The 12,651-nt window shown below is 35.7% G+C and overlaps 1 long non-coding RNA gene across 1 annotated transcript; it reads right to left on the reverse strand.

Moving 5' to 3' along the window:
* Positions 1 to 3,047: 3,047 nt before the first annotated feature.
* On the reverse strand, positions 3,048 to 3,567 carry LOC131859915 (uncharacterized). Its single transcript, XR_009359493.1, has 3 exons — positions 3,452 to 3,567; positions 3,286 to 3,355; positions 3,048 to 3,136 (listed from the first exon to the last, which is right to left on the reverse strand). It is a non-coding gene; the product is annotated as an uncharacterized LOC131859915 (long non-coding RNA).
* Between the last annotated feature and the right edge of the window lie 9,084 nt (positions 3,568 to 12,651).

The following is a 12,651-nucleotide window of genomic DNA, read 5'->3' on the forward strand; positions in this document are numbered from 1 at the left end:
TTTATAATTCGATGTGTGCTTAATGTACCTAGTTTATGGAGTGATTACATGTTTGTTTGATTGGAAAAAATTAACCAGTCCAATTTGTAGGCTAGGGCTGTTATATTGTTGGTAATAGGGTTTGGTACATACATTGAATTAGAAACATCTTTTATTGATTAATATAGATTCTAAAGATATTATTTTATGAATTCTGGTGTCTTATTTAAAAAATCATACCAAGACGTATGTATTGGAGCCAGTGTTCCACAAGGACATTTCCTCCCCCAAAATTGTTTGTTTTTAAAATGGGGACACCTTCAGAATACAGGGACTTGGATGGGACGTCCCCCTACCGCCCCAGTGCAATCTAATGCCATCATCTTTGAGACATCTCTAGGACATCCTTGAGACATTTGAGGGACTCCCAAGAGCCTACTGACCATCTCAGGGACATCCAAGCATCTCCCATGGCCAAGCAGCCCATAAGTGTTTTAAAAAAAATTAGAACTTTTTTTCAAACTCCATGCCCAAGGTCAAATCGTCACAGCCTATGGGCCCCACCCAAACCCCACCAACTTTATAAAACTGCCTCCTATTTTTGTTTCAACTCACAAAGACAAAGAGAAAGAAGCTGACAACTGTGAATGTGAGAGTGAGAGTTGCAGGTGCCAGGTGAAAAAGTGAGAGTGCAGAACAAGAGGGTTGAGGAGAAGTAAGAAGAGAAGTGATGCCAAGTTGCCAATTTGTAATGGTCTACCCCTATTTTGAAACCAATTTCTTTTGCACCTTTTCAACTATGCTTCTTGACAAACAATTTACTTGAATGCTCTATTGCTAATTTTCAGTTTGTCTTTCTTGATTTTGTGAATGCCAATGTTTGTTTGCTGATACTTTTGACATGGTATTTTGGCAAACAACATGCATGCATTGAAAGGGTTTCAATTTGGAATTGATAGTGCAGATATCACTTTTTAATAATCAAGATTTGGATTCACTGAAATGATTTTAATCAACTAAAGAGCAATATTCATGACTTACAAGTAATAAAAAAACTTACAAGGATGAGGCATATTCATGACTTACAAGTAATAAAAAAAGTTACAAGGATGAGGCATATTCATAACTTTTGCAGTCCCACCTTTGATATCAACACTAGAAGCAACTCATATTGTTTGTGTACAGACAAGACAATATGGGAGTTCATTATAGCCTGCAACTTGTGTTGTTGTTGTTCGTGTTGGCTCTGTTGGATCCTGCAATTAAGATTCAATATACATTATTCAATAAGATTAACTGTGTAACATAATGAAATATTGAAAAGTGTGTTATCTTGTTGAGCTTCACTTGGTTTCGAGAATAGTTTAATATTCTCTACTTAATAGGGCCAACCACATGAAGGTGGAAGCTCATTTGGCCCCTCCCCCCCCTAACATCACTCTCAATTCCCTGTTTACATCTTATAACATTCATTCATTCATTCTTTCTACCATTAATAAAATATAGCATTCATTCATTAATATCACATAATGTTCATTAACACATAACATTAATTAACATGCAACATTCATCAATATCAATTAACACATATCATCCATAACCATTAATTAGCACATAATTACATTCACTAACACAAAAATCAGTCATTATCAAATAAGTTAGATTACAATCATTTCTTTTTTGGTTTTTTCTTTGAAGCTATGAAAAGACTAAGTGGAACATCGATTTCTTCATCATTTTCCCCCTCTGTAGATGTTTTGCCAACTGCTCGTGATCTCAATGTATGCCTAGTCCTATATTGAGGACGATGACACTGAAGCGAAGGGGGGTCCTCTGCAATAACAAAGAAATGGGTTAAATTCAAAAAAAAAAATTATTGTTACAACTATTTCATTAATTTAGAGAACATAATTGTTGTGCTCTTTACTTGATGGGGCCACATCATTTTGTGTAGCCTCAACCTCAACATGATGAACACCCTCTAGATCATCTGGAGTTGAAATACTAAAGGTTACATTAATGTTGAACACCAATTGCAATTATATTTGTTTAAAGCAATAATAGTGGTCATCTTTACCTGAGTGGGGAACATCACGTTCCTGATGTTGTGTACCCAGATCATGCTCCACTTTCTCACCACCGACTACATGCTCTAAAATATTAACAAAAAAGGTTACATTAATTACTACTCTAATTACAAATTAAGATGTTTAATTGTATTAATAGCTAAATAAATAAATTTGAATAGCAAATGAATACCTCCACTACTAGGATGCACATCTGGACCTTCATGTGCAGGTGGTGTTTCACGATTAGCAGGCTGCATTCCAATGACATGCACATTGTTATCATTGCTTGCTTATTTAAAACAAATATAGTCACTTTATGTTGGAACTCAACATTAATTAGAATATTGGTAAAGTATTCAATTTGAAACAATTTCCATTTAGCATATTTACCTGTGTGACGGATGCACTCGAATGTTGTGTATGCCCACTCAATTCTCGTAGCCGATTAGCCACGGCTAAATAGCCTTGCTAGTAGGCAATTCTCTTGTCATCTTTTGTGGGCACTCTATTGAATTCAGAGCCCTGCATTTTTGCTTGGTACTGTGAATTTTGCTTGCATTGTTTGATAAAAAAAAATGTTTGCAATTTATTAATATTTTGATGCAATATTTCATTTACATGAGATACTTACAATTCATGCAACAAGTTTCATGTAACCACTAGAGCTGAGTTTGTGTTGCCTGTGCTTTTCTTGCCTTGCCTTGGTTTCCTTTAACGTGTCACTCAGTCTATAAAAAGTTTGAAATGTGTTAGATTATATAAATATAAAGAGTAATTAATTAGTACATAATTACATTCTTAATAGTATCCTGTACCTTCTTCTGGCGTCTAGTGGTGTATTTCCTTTTTTCCTCTCAATTCTCTCCTTGGCATCCAAAATCAGGTCCTTCCACTCCCTGTCTGGAATCATGGGGGGACGCTCGTACTTTAGGTTCCTCTCTAAATAGGTCCTGTATTGGTCCCTCACATACTTTAGATATGTGCCAACTTTTTCAAGGAGCTTGGTTTTGTCAAAGGTGTCATTTCCAAACCACTCAACCATTTGGTTTGTCAATTCATCTTTTAACCTTTTTTCTTGGTCATTCCACCTTTTAAAGCAAAAACAAACCTGTTAGATTCAGAAATGAACTGAAGCTACATTTATTACACTTCAAGAAATGGATCAAAGGAAAACTATTCTAGCAATGATATGAAATCAAAATAGTGGATTAGGGTTAGTTCACATATGATGTACCACCTTTTACGTATGGTGGGCCCAAATATCTGCAATGCAATGTCACTAAGATGTTTATAGAAAATATCATTGCCTACAAAAAATTCATGGGATCATTAGTCCAAAATGAGTGATCATAAAGTAAATTACAATTAGAGTATATATAATAATAATAATAATTTTAAAGTACCTGAAACCTTTTGTATCTTTAAGGGAATCATTTCTTCGTCGCCCACCACCAATGTGGCCTGCAACATTCCCGTACTAGCAATACGAGAAGATCCAGGAAATGATGGTATGTTATCAGCAGTAGTCACCTCTGGCAAATCCTCATGTGCATCTCCTCCTGCAAAAAATGAATCCACTATGAAATGGCATTAGAATTCAAGAAAGAACGCTTGAAGGGAAATAAACACATGATAGAAGATAGAGCAAAAGAGGGATCTACCAACAGTGGGCAGGCCAATATGACATGTAGTAGAGGATGTCAGCATGCTACATGTTGCCGACATTGTAGTCGATAATACAGGTGAGGGTAACCTCTGATGAGGCGACGACGACATTTGCATAGTAACATTGACAACACCTAAAGAATAATACATTAAATATATGAAACATTAAATATATGAAAAGTGCAAGAATTGTAAACAAGGATGAACCTTTATTTTGAAAATTGACAGTAGGAAGTATGATGTGTTTTGGGTACTCGGAGTGATAAGCCAAGCAAGTGATAATACAAGAACATCTTTATCACCTGAAGATTCTGCAACACCCTGATTGTGGGAACGACTTTCATGAGGGCGGATAAATTGCTGTAAAAAAAATACGTACATATTTTAGTTAATGACATAAAAGAGAATAAAATATAACCATTATTGAACTTGTGTTATAATTAAAGCTTTCATTACTGCTTACTTGCAAGTTTTCTGCTGTCCGAAGCAATAATTCCACCCTCTCTCGTATCTCATCAGTAATAGGATGCACGACTGCCAAAGCAACAATCTCTTTTCTAATTTTTATAAGAGGCATTTTAAAGAATTTCATAAGGTGTGTGGAATCTTCAGGGTCACCATCGCTTAACCCTAATGATTCCACATCCCTAGAAAGGTGCTTAGGTACTGCAACTCCCTTTCCCTTTCCCCGAACATCCGTCTGTGTCAAGAATATCATTAACAATTACAAAATTAGTATAAATCACTAAAAAAAAGAACATAATAATGTAACAATTTGCTTCTATCTAATTTGTACAATTACAATGAGGTTTACCTACTCGGTAGAAGTGTCGCAAGCTACATCCTTGTCTGCGATATGTGATGGATCCATGTTGGCCTGTGACAAAGAAAAAATATAAAAAATGTTAGCGAAGTTAAACCAATAGACTTAGCAAAAAAACTTCATAATAAAATGGTATATTGGATTCATTAATTGGAGGTTGGTTAATTTAAATGGTATATAGTATGTACCACCCCCATGATATTAACTTTGTTTGTATCTATACGATTCAAACTGTAATCAATTAGAAGCTCTTCGCCTGCACTTATTGATTTTATCGCACATACAAATACACGATTTCCCTCGCGCACCTCAAATATGCAATTGGGTTATTTATTAGTTGACCCAGGTTGCGTACTATTTATAAAACCTACAATATTTCCTGTTGCTTTTGGCTGACCATCAATTTATACAGCCACTCATTTACTTTGATCATTATCTTTCTGTTGTATATAATTTGCTGACAGTGCATACCTACACATACTTTTTTTATATTTAACAATCTGCATCCAATTATTATAATTGTAACAAGGTCCAACAAACTCCATCAATTCAGCAACTCTATTGTAATAGACCTTTATGTTGTCCATGGAAAATAAGCCTAAGCCATGTAACAACGAAGGTTCTATGTGATATATCCTATCGTTAACACAAAAATCAGTGTTTATAGGAGGAAGTTCCTTGGACACCCATTATTTTTGTAGATGTTTGTACCTCAGTGGCACCTCAATGTCGCCTTTGGTCTCATCATCATAAGAACATGACCCCCCTTGAGCAAGGAAAAATTTCATGCGTTTATTGAATTTTCTTCTAATCTTTTGACCTCTTGTTGATCTCCCTATTGTAGACCTACTACATGTGTCACTTTCATTTTCTATTCCTGCATTTTCCTCACTCGACGAAGACAGATCTGACAAATACCTATTTGGGGATACTTGCACTCCATGAAATGAGAGAGTTGATTGGTAATGAGAGAGAAATTTTGCAAATGAGGGTAATATTGATGAAGAAGTCAGCCCTAAAGTTGATTTTGGGATTAAAATTGGAATAAGTCCAACTAGGGCCTCAAGTGTTGATAACTGTATTAGATTTGCTACTAATGTCGAGGTTTGAAAAACTGAGGAAGTTTGTTTTCCAAGTAATTTAAAAAAAATAAACTGTTTCTATAGGGTGTATTGACTAGTTATACCTGTCCATCCATGAGACTGTGCAGGATCCTCGTCAAAGGGGTTCAGGGTCCTGTACAATGTAATTCAATTATCTTATGTTAGCTAAAAATTACATAGTACACAACATGAACAACATGAACTTTGTAGACAAAAAGAGTATTAAATAATAAAAAGATGTTGTCATCAAAATCATTGTAAATTTTTTAATTCCTTACCTTTACTTTATGTAGACTATGCAAGATCCTCAACTAAATGGTTAACGATGTCTGTAGTCAACGATTTGTTCCCACCAAGGGTGACAACATCACACAGGGACTATACCTGAAATCAACACCATCAATTGAGCATCATAAGCATTACTACATTTGTCAATTGATAAACAATAAATACATACGTATCATAAGCATCAGAAGCATCACATGATGTGTCATCATATATGTAATTGAGCATCACAATTAGCATCACATATGTGTCATCATAAACATGTAGTGCATCACATAGGTAATAAACAATCCACATTCTATAAATAAACACAAAGTTCAAAAAATTTCACATGCATCATCATAAACATGTGATCCATCACATATGTATTTTAAATCAACATCCATCACAAAGCTAATAAACAATCCAATTTCCATAAATAAACACAGTTTAAAAAATGTCACATAAATAGTCACTCTCCCTATCTCCATCTCCATATTAAAAGGTGCATCATGAATTAATTATGTAATGGCATTAGAATTCAAAACATAATGAATTAATTATGTAAAAAAAATTCTATCAAGAAGTCAATATTAAATAGATAATATACTAATCGCATACCTCATACATTTCATTCTTCATCATCATGAACATCAAGGTCATCATCATCATCATCATCATCATCATCATCATCATCATCATCATCACCACCATCACCATCACCATCACCATCACCATCACCATCACCATCACCATCACCATCATCATCATCATCATCATCATCATCATCTTGTTAACCCTACTTTTTGAGGAGTGAAAATTGTTGGAATTCTTGTGTTAAACAATTTGAGTCGATAACGATATTCAACGAAAAATGAATATATGCAAAGCATGAATATGTGTGATTTCTTTTCATTGACGAAGTCAAGAGGTTTAACCGATCATTTTTTTAATTTATTTTTTAAATAAAAAATAAAATTATTATTATTAAAAGCCATTTTAGCCTATGTCATGAGTCATAAGAAAAGAATCTTGAAGTTGTTTTAATGTTCGTGTCATTCAAGAAATTTAGAAACCCCTTGACGAAACAACCTACTATCAACAATGTCTTGTAAATGTACCAATGACACAAGAAGTGAGTTTGCCTAGGATAGGGATGGTCTTCCTATTCCGTGGTTAACTATTAATTTTTGGCTTTGAAAGAGAGTAAAATGACTCGGGCGGACTTCATTGCCGAATGCACCCTTATCCGTCCTTGTGATATGTAATGTGATAACCATATTATACAATCGAGTTTGAAATATAGATTGCGGGTTTTCACGGCATGGAGGTAAGACACTTCAAAGAATGGTTTTGAGATTCTTACACTAGAAGCGACTCACTTGGGAAATGTACACCATCAGCGGTTTAAGCCGGCATTTAACCAAGTGTTAGCGGCAGGTTGGTAGAACAATCAAAGCGCCCATATCCACCAAGTTCAGAAAGTGAGTTGATTGTTATCGCCAAGTTGGTAAATAAGATAAGTAACCGATATGTTTTCACACAAAGTTTTGACAACTTCTTCATCGGTAAGTTGGTGGAGTCCATATATATAAAAAAAAAAACTAATTCACTTTATTTCAATATTCCACGACAACTTGTGGATGGAGATTAAACCATCGATAGATAAAGATCCAATTATCATTAATGAAGTGTTGATGGCCAGATTATCGCTAAGTTGAAAGCATCAAATTACCGATACATTCCATTCCTACGCACAACGTGGAAAATCTTAAAGTCATGTAACTGTTTCATACACCGATGAGTTGGCCAACCTTAACAAGATGTCGATACACTTCAATTCCTCCATTCTCATCGGCGATATGAGAGTGTTTTAAAATACAATGCCTTTTCCTTAAACTTCCATATGGCAGGTTGAAAGCACCACGTGGCCCATAATCAACGCAAAGTTAGTTCTGATAACTAACTCTTAAAACAGCTAGAGCTTCCAGATATCTTTAGTTCATGTTGAAATAGAGATACGAAGAGTATCGCATTGTTGTTTGAAAGAATGAAAGCATCGAATATACAGATTGTAGCATGTGCACAAAATAGATTTGTTGAATATGCTCTGAGTATGCTCCAAGAAGGTTTCAAGGAAAGCAACTAGCCATCACAAAACTTTTTCCTACCATCCTAGCCAACCATTACTTCTCTGCTCGAAGCATCAACGAACCTCCATCAAAGTATAACAAAAGAGCATTTTTAATAAGATGATGTGAGTGGAAATGCTCAAAGAGACATGCATGCGAAGGGCATCAAACCAAAAAGAGTCCTTATCACATGCATCTCATTATCTGTTGACATACAACTGGGAAGCTACCGTATCAAATAAGGGTTCTCTTCTACATTGAGCAACTAGCAATGAGAAAATCATGGGTTTCTAGGTTGAATTGGTATGACTGAATCTGCTGCCTACCTGGCTGAGACATTTGAGCTTGGGTCCCTAATGACATTTGAGAAGCACAAAACATGATGCAGAGAAAATGCTTAATAAATGTTTTCCAACAGTCTAAGCATGAGTTTAAGAAGTGAGTCTAGATCTAAGCTTAGTTGAAAAGATACAATTCCTTATTCAGCGCTAGTGGCACAGACAGAGGTTTTGATAGAAGCAGTTTACGGTAGTAGTGGACCCGGATGTAGAGTCTAGTAGAACCATCAGTAGCAAAGGCAAAGATACTTTCTCAAATAAATGTGGTCAAAACACAGAATGAATTAGTTGAAGAAGTCTTAAGAAACTTTCAAGTCTGTAAACATACATCCAAACGTAAAGAATGCATATGCATGATTACTTTCTGCACTGGCAGAGTAATGTGTTATAAAAGAGCTTTAAAGACTTCTTTGTGATTAAAGAGGAACTTATGTAAGTTTCAGTTCAAATCGATATCATTCATGCATTGAAGAATACTGGGTCGGTTTACTTCAAAACCTATGCTCGCTATCTCAAGGAACTTTAAATATGTTATAAGTATTCTTTCCAAATACAGATTGAAGGAGGAGTTGTGTTAGATATCATGAAATATGGAGAATGAGAGATATGATTTGTTTAATAAACTATCCCAAAGAAATGTAATGCAATGATTCTAACAGTAGCACGGTGTTGTTTTAAATGATCTTTCAATCTTTCAACCCTATGGGATAAGAGGGAGTCAAGAGATATTTTTAAACATTGTTTACAAATTTCCAATTTGCTGCAATTGGTAATAAAAAGATGCTTTAGAACTTCTTAGTATAAGAATCTGCAAAACACATCATCATGAAATACAAGGCTCAAGAGTATGAGTATGCCCCGATGATCACCACCATGATTCCAGAGGTTCATGATACCAAGATTGGGCACATAAATTTGCAGGAGATCAAAAAGTTCTTCATGGAAGGTGACAGATCAAAATTGTCTTGTAGAGTGGCAGGAAGCGGCTTGATTGAAGCAGCATGTTTTCCCATATCAATTCAATGTACAGATTTGGTACTAGAATGCTAAAAAAGATATAATCCAGATGCGAGAGAGATAAGAGCTGCAAACAGATCCTTAATGGCCAAACTTGATGGAATTTCAATAGCTATTATTCTTCATTTGCCATATAAGGAAAAGTTCACTCACATCGATAAGCAAAAAGCTTACAAATACTTCAGCGATAATAGAAGCAAATGCCTCAACAATCTGGCTAAAGAATGGATGGTCGCGCCATGAGGAGGATAGTCTCGGCTTCCAAAAACACTCCATCGTTCTCTTTTCATCAAAGAGATTTGTTACTTGATTTTGTTATTCCATAGAGTGACAGGAAGTCCTGACTCCACTGAGTTTGAAATGTGGATGTATCTCTTCATAACAGTCATCTCTATCAGTAAGCAATTCATTGACTGGGGCCATCTCATCAGTAACTGCATACATGACCAGTTAGTGCACTTCAAAAAAAGTCAACGCTTCCATATGATCTCTTACTTGATATATGCTATTGCTAATTTGAGGTCATGGCTAGGGTTAAGTACTAATGGTGTCCTAAATCAAGAAACTCAAGTTTACCATTATTACAAGCAATTGCAACTTGAGGAAAGCTTTGTGTATTTTAGGCGGGTGAATGATGCTTTCACAATGTGGGCAGTAAGGTTATTACAAGGAGACATTGCCACCAGAATATCAAAGGAAGTCGCTAAATTGATAAAGAAATATGGAAGTTTCTTCATCCAGTTTCTGAGATTTACCTATCTTTGAGTAGGAGGATTTGAAGGTTATCCACTCAAGTTACCCAGATATGTTGATGATAAGCTCATTTTAGTTGAGCTTTGTCAGCAATTGGTTTCAGTTCAAAAGAAATGTAGAGATAGAAAGAATAAAGGGGTAGCCTTTCCCATTTGTCTCGGGCACTATAGATGTGATTCAAGTTCAAGAGCAGATGAGACAGAAAAAGCTTTATCTAAGATCAACTTGTATCCATACCAGATGAGGTTCCCTTTTGATAGCAAGGGTTATGTCAAGAACAGCTTAAAGTTAGGTCCTGGCTATTTTTATTTTCCTAATCTCAAAGACTTTTGGGAAGATTGTGAAGATGAGTTCGAAGTTAGAAAAAGAGATTGGACAAGGTTGACTTTGAAGCAAATGAACGATTTCAAGATGGATTGGACCATAGAAGGCATTGAAGATGATGGATCTGATTTGATTGATCCTATCTATTTTGAGCAAGTCCAGTCCCAGCCACTTCCCAATTTGAATTGGGCAGATCCAGAAATGAGAGATGTCAGAGAAAGAACAAGTTTTGTAATCAAGAATTCTGAAGCCTGGATTAAGAAGAAGGTTACTCAAATGAATGCTACCAGACCAACAAAGGAAACTCCAAGAAGGAAAGGAAGTCAGCTTGAGAGCTCTACATCACTACATTCTTCCCATACTCCAGCTAGGGATACTCCTTCTTACCAAAATACTCAAGGAAGTGATGGAGATGAAGACCCTCCAAGGAGGAACAATCTTCAAAACACATGTGGTGATGAACCCCGACAAAAGAGGACGAAATCCAGAGCAAAAGGCATAGAAGAAAATTCTATTGCAAGTCAAGTAAAGGATCAAGTTCCAGTGGAAATTTTGGATGACACAAGATTTGATGATGGAATGCATTCCATATCTCCCTAAGTTCCTATTGAATCCCTACTACAAGAAGCACAACAAAATACTTTAGTCATGGATTCATCATTTCCAAGCAATCCAAGCGATCAATTTGAAGAAATCAGAGAGGTGACAACAACAATGGTAGCAAGACAAGAAATCATCCAAGAGTCTACAGAAAATTCTTCTTTCCCATGGTTAGAACAAAGTCTATTGAAGAAGAGGAAGGTAGAAAAGCTAGTGGTACCTGAATTTAGTAGCATATCTGATCTCTTTGGAAGAGCGGAAAAACCGAAGAAACTCAAAGTATCCTCAAGAATAAAGACTGATCCAAATTCAAAGAATATGTGCTTAGAGATTGCTCAACCCATATCTGAGAAAGATACAAATGAGGCCACCTCTACGGACTTTGTTGTGACAAAGATTGATATGGGACCTTCTTCTCATGAGTCTGATATATAGAACTTTAATGTGATGGCAGCCAGAATGGTGGAGAGAAGTGAAAAGGATAAGAAATCCAAGGATCAATTGAAACAACAAGTGCACACTTTGTCTTCTTACTTGAGATCCGTAGTTGATACCTCCACTATGCCACTAAGTGTAGATCGCCAGCCAATTGTATTGACACCAGAAGGAGTAATTGAAAGGAATGTTATGGATAATCTTCAAAAGTACCAAGCCTATGGAAAGGTAATTGAAGGTTGGGTAATTGAAGGTTGGGTAGAAAAGGTCAAAACTCTTGCATGTGATTTCCTAGTCCAAGCAAAATCTATCCATGATGAGGCCTTAATAAAGAAAAATACTATTGAGAAAGACTTGAAGAATGTCAAGAAAGAGGAAATAGCTTGAAAGGAAATTGTGAATGATTTCAAACAAATGATAGAAATTGGAATGGACACCCTTGCAACTGAGAAAATCCTACCTAATAATGAAAAAGATTATCTAGAAATATGGATAGAAAGGATTAACTGGAAACTAGTGATCATAGATCAAGTTTCATTAGAGTTAGAAAAGCTCATGCTTTCATGTGATCAAGTGTGTATCAAACTCCAAGGACAACTCACTGCTCTTCTCCCAAATGTGACATTGATGGAAGACTTGCAGGTGTTACAGAATAGCTTCCAGAACATGGTAGATCAACAGCTTTTTAATAGGACAAACTTCAATGAAAATACCATAGAAAAATTGATTGATATTTACTCTTCCTTGAGAATCTCTATGTCTCAGACACTCAACATGGTGACAGAACTAAGTGGCATTCATAGAAACTTGAAGACATGGAAAATGAGGATAGCCAACATCCTAATTCCCAAAGGAAAATCTGTCACTTTAGCCATCTGACTTTTCAGAATCTTCAGAGACAAAGGACCTGGACAACATAATGTGCCTACAGAAGCAGCAACCTCATCGGCAGCGCAAGGAGTTAGCTTAGAATAAGTGCAGAGTTGCATTTTGTATAGTCTTCATTTTTGTTGTGTTACTCGCATCATGTTTTTGTCTTTCTTTGTAAATAACTCTCATGATCGAGTTTCCTTTCTCTCATCTCTATTTCTATATTGTAATAAAAGATAATCTTGGCTCTTTTCATATGAGGTAGTTATCCTAAGTTCT

Source organism: Cryptomeria japonica, chromosome 11, assembly GCF_030272615.1.
Source record: "Cryptomeria japonica chromosome 11, Sugi_1.0, whole genome shotgun sequence".
Classification (NCBI taxonomy): Eukaryota; Viridiplantae; Streptophyta; class Pinopsida; order Cupressales; family Cupressaceae; genus Cryptomeria; species Cryptomeria japonica.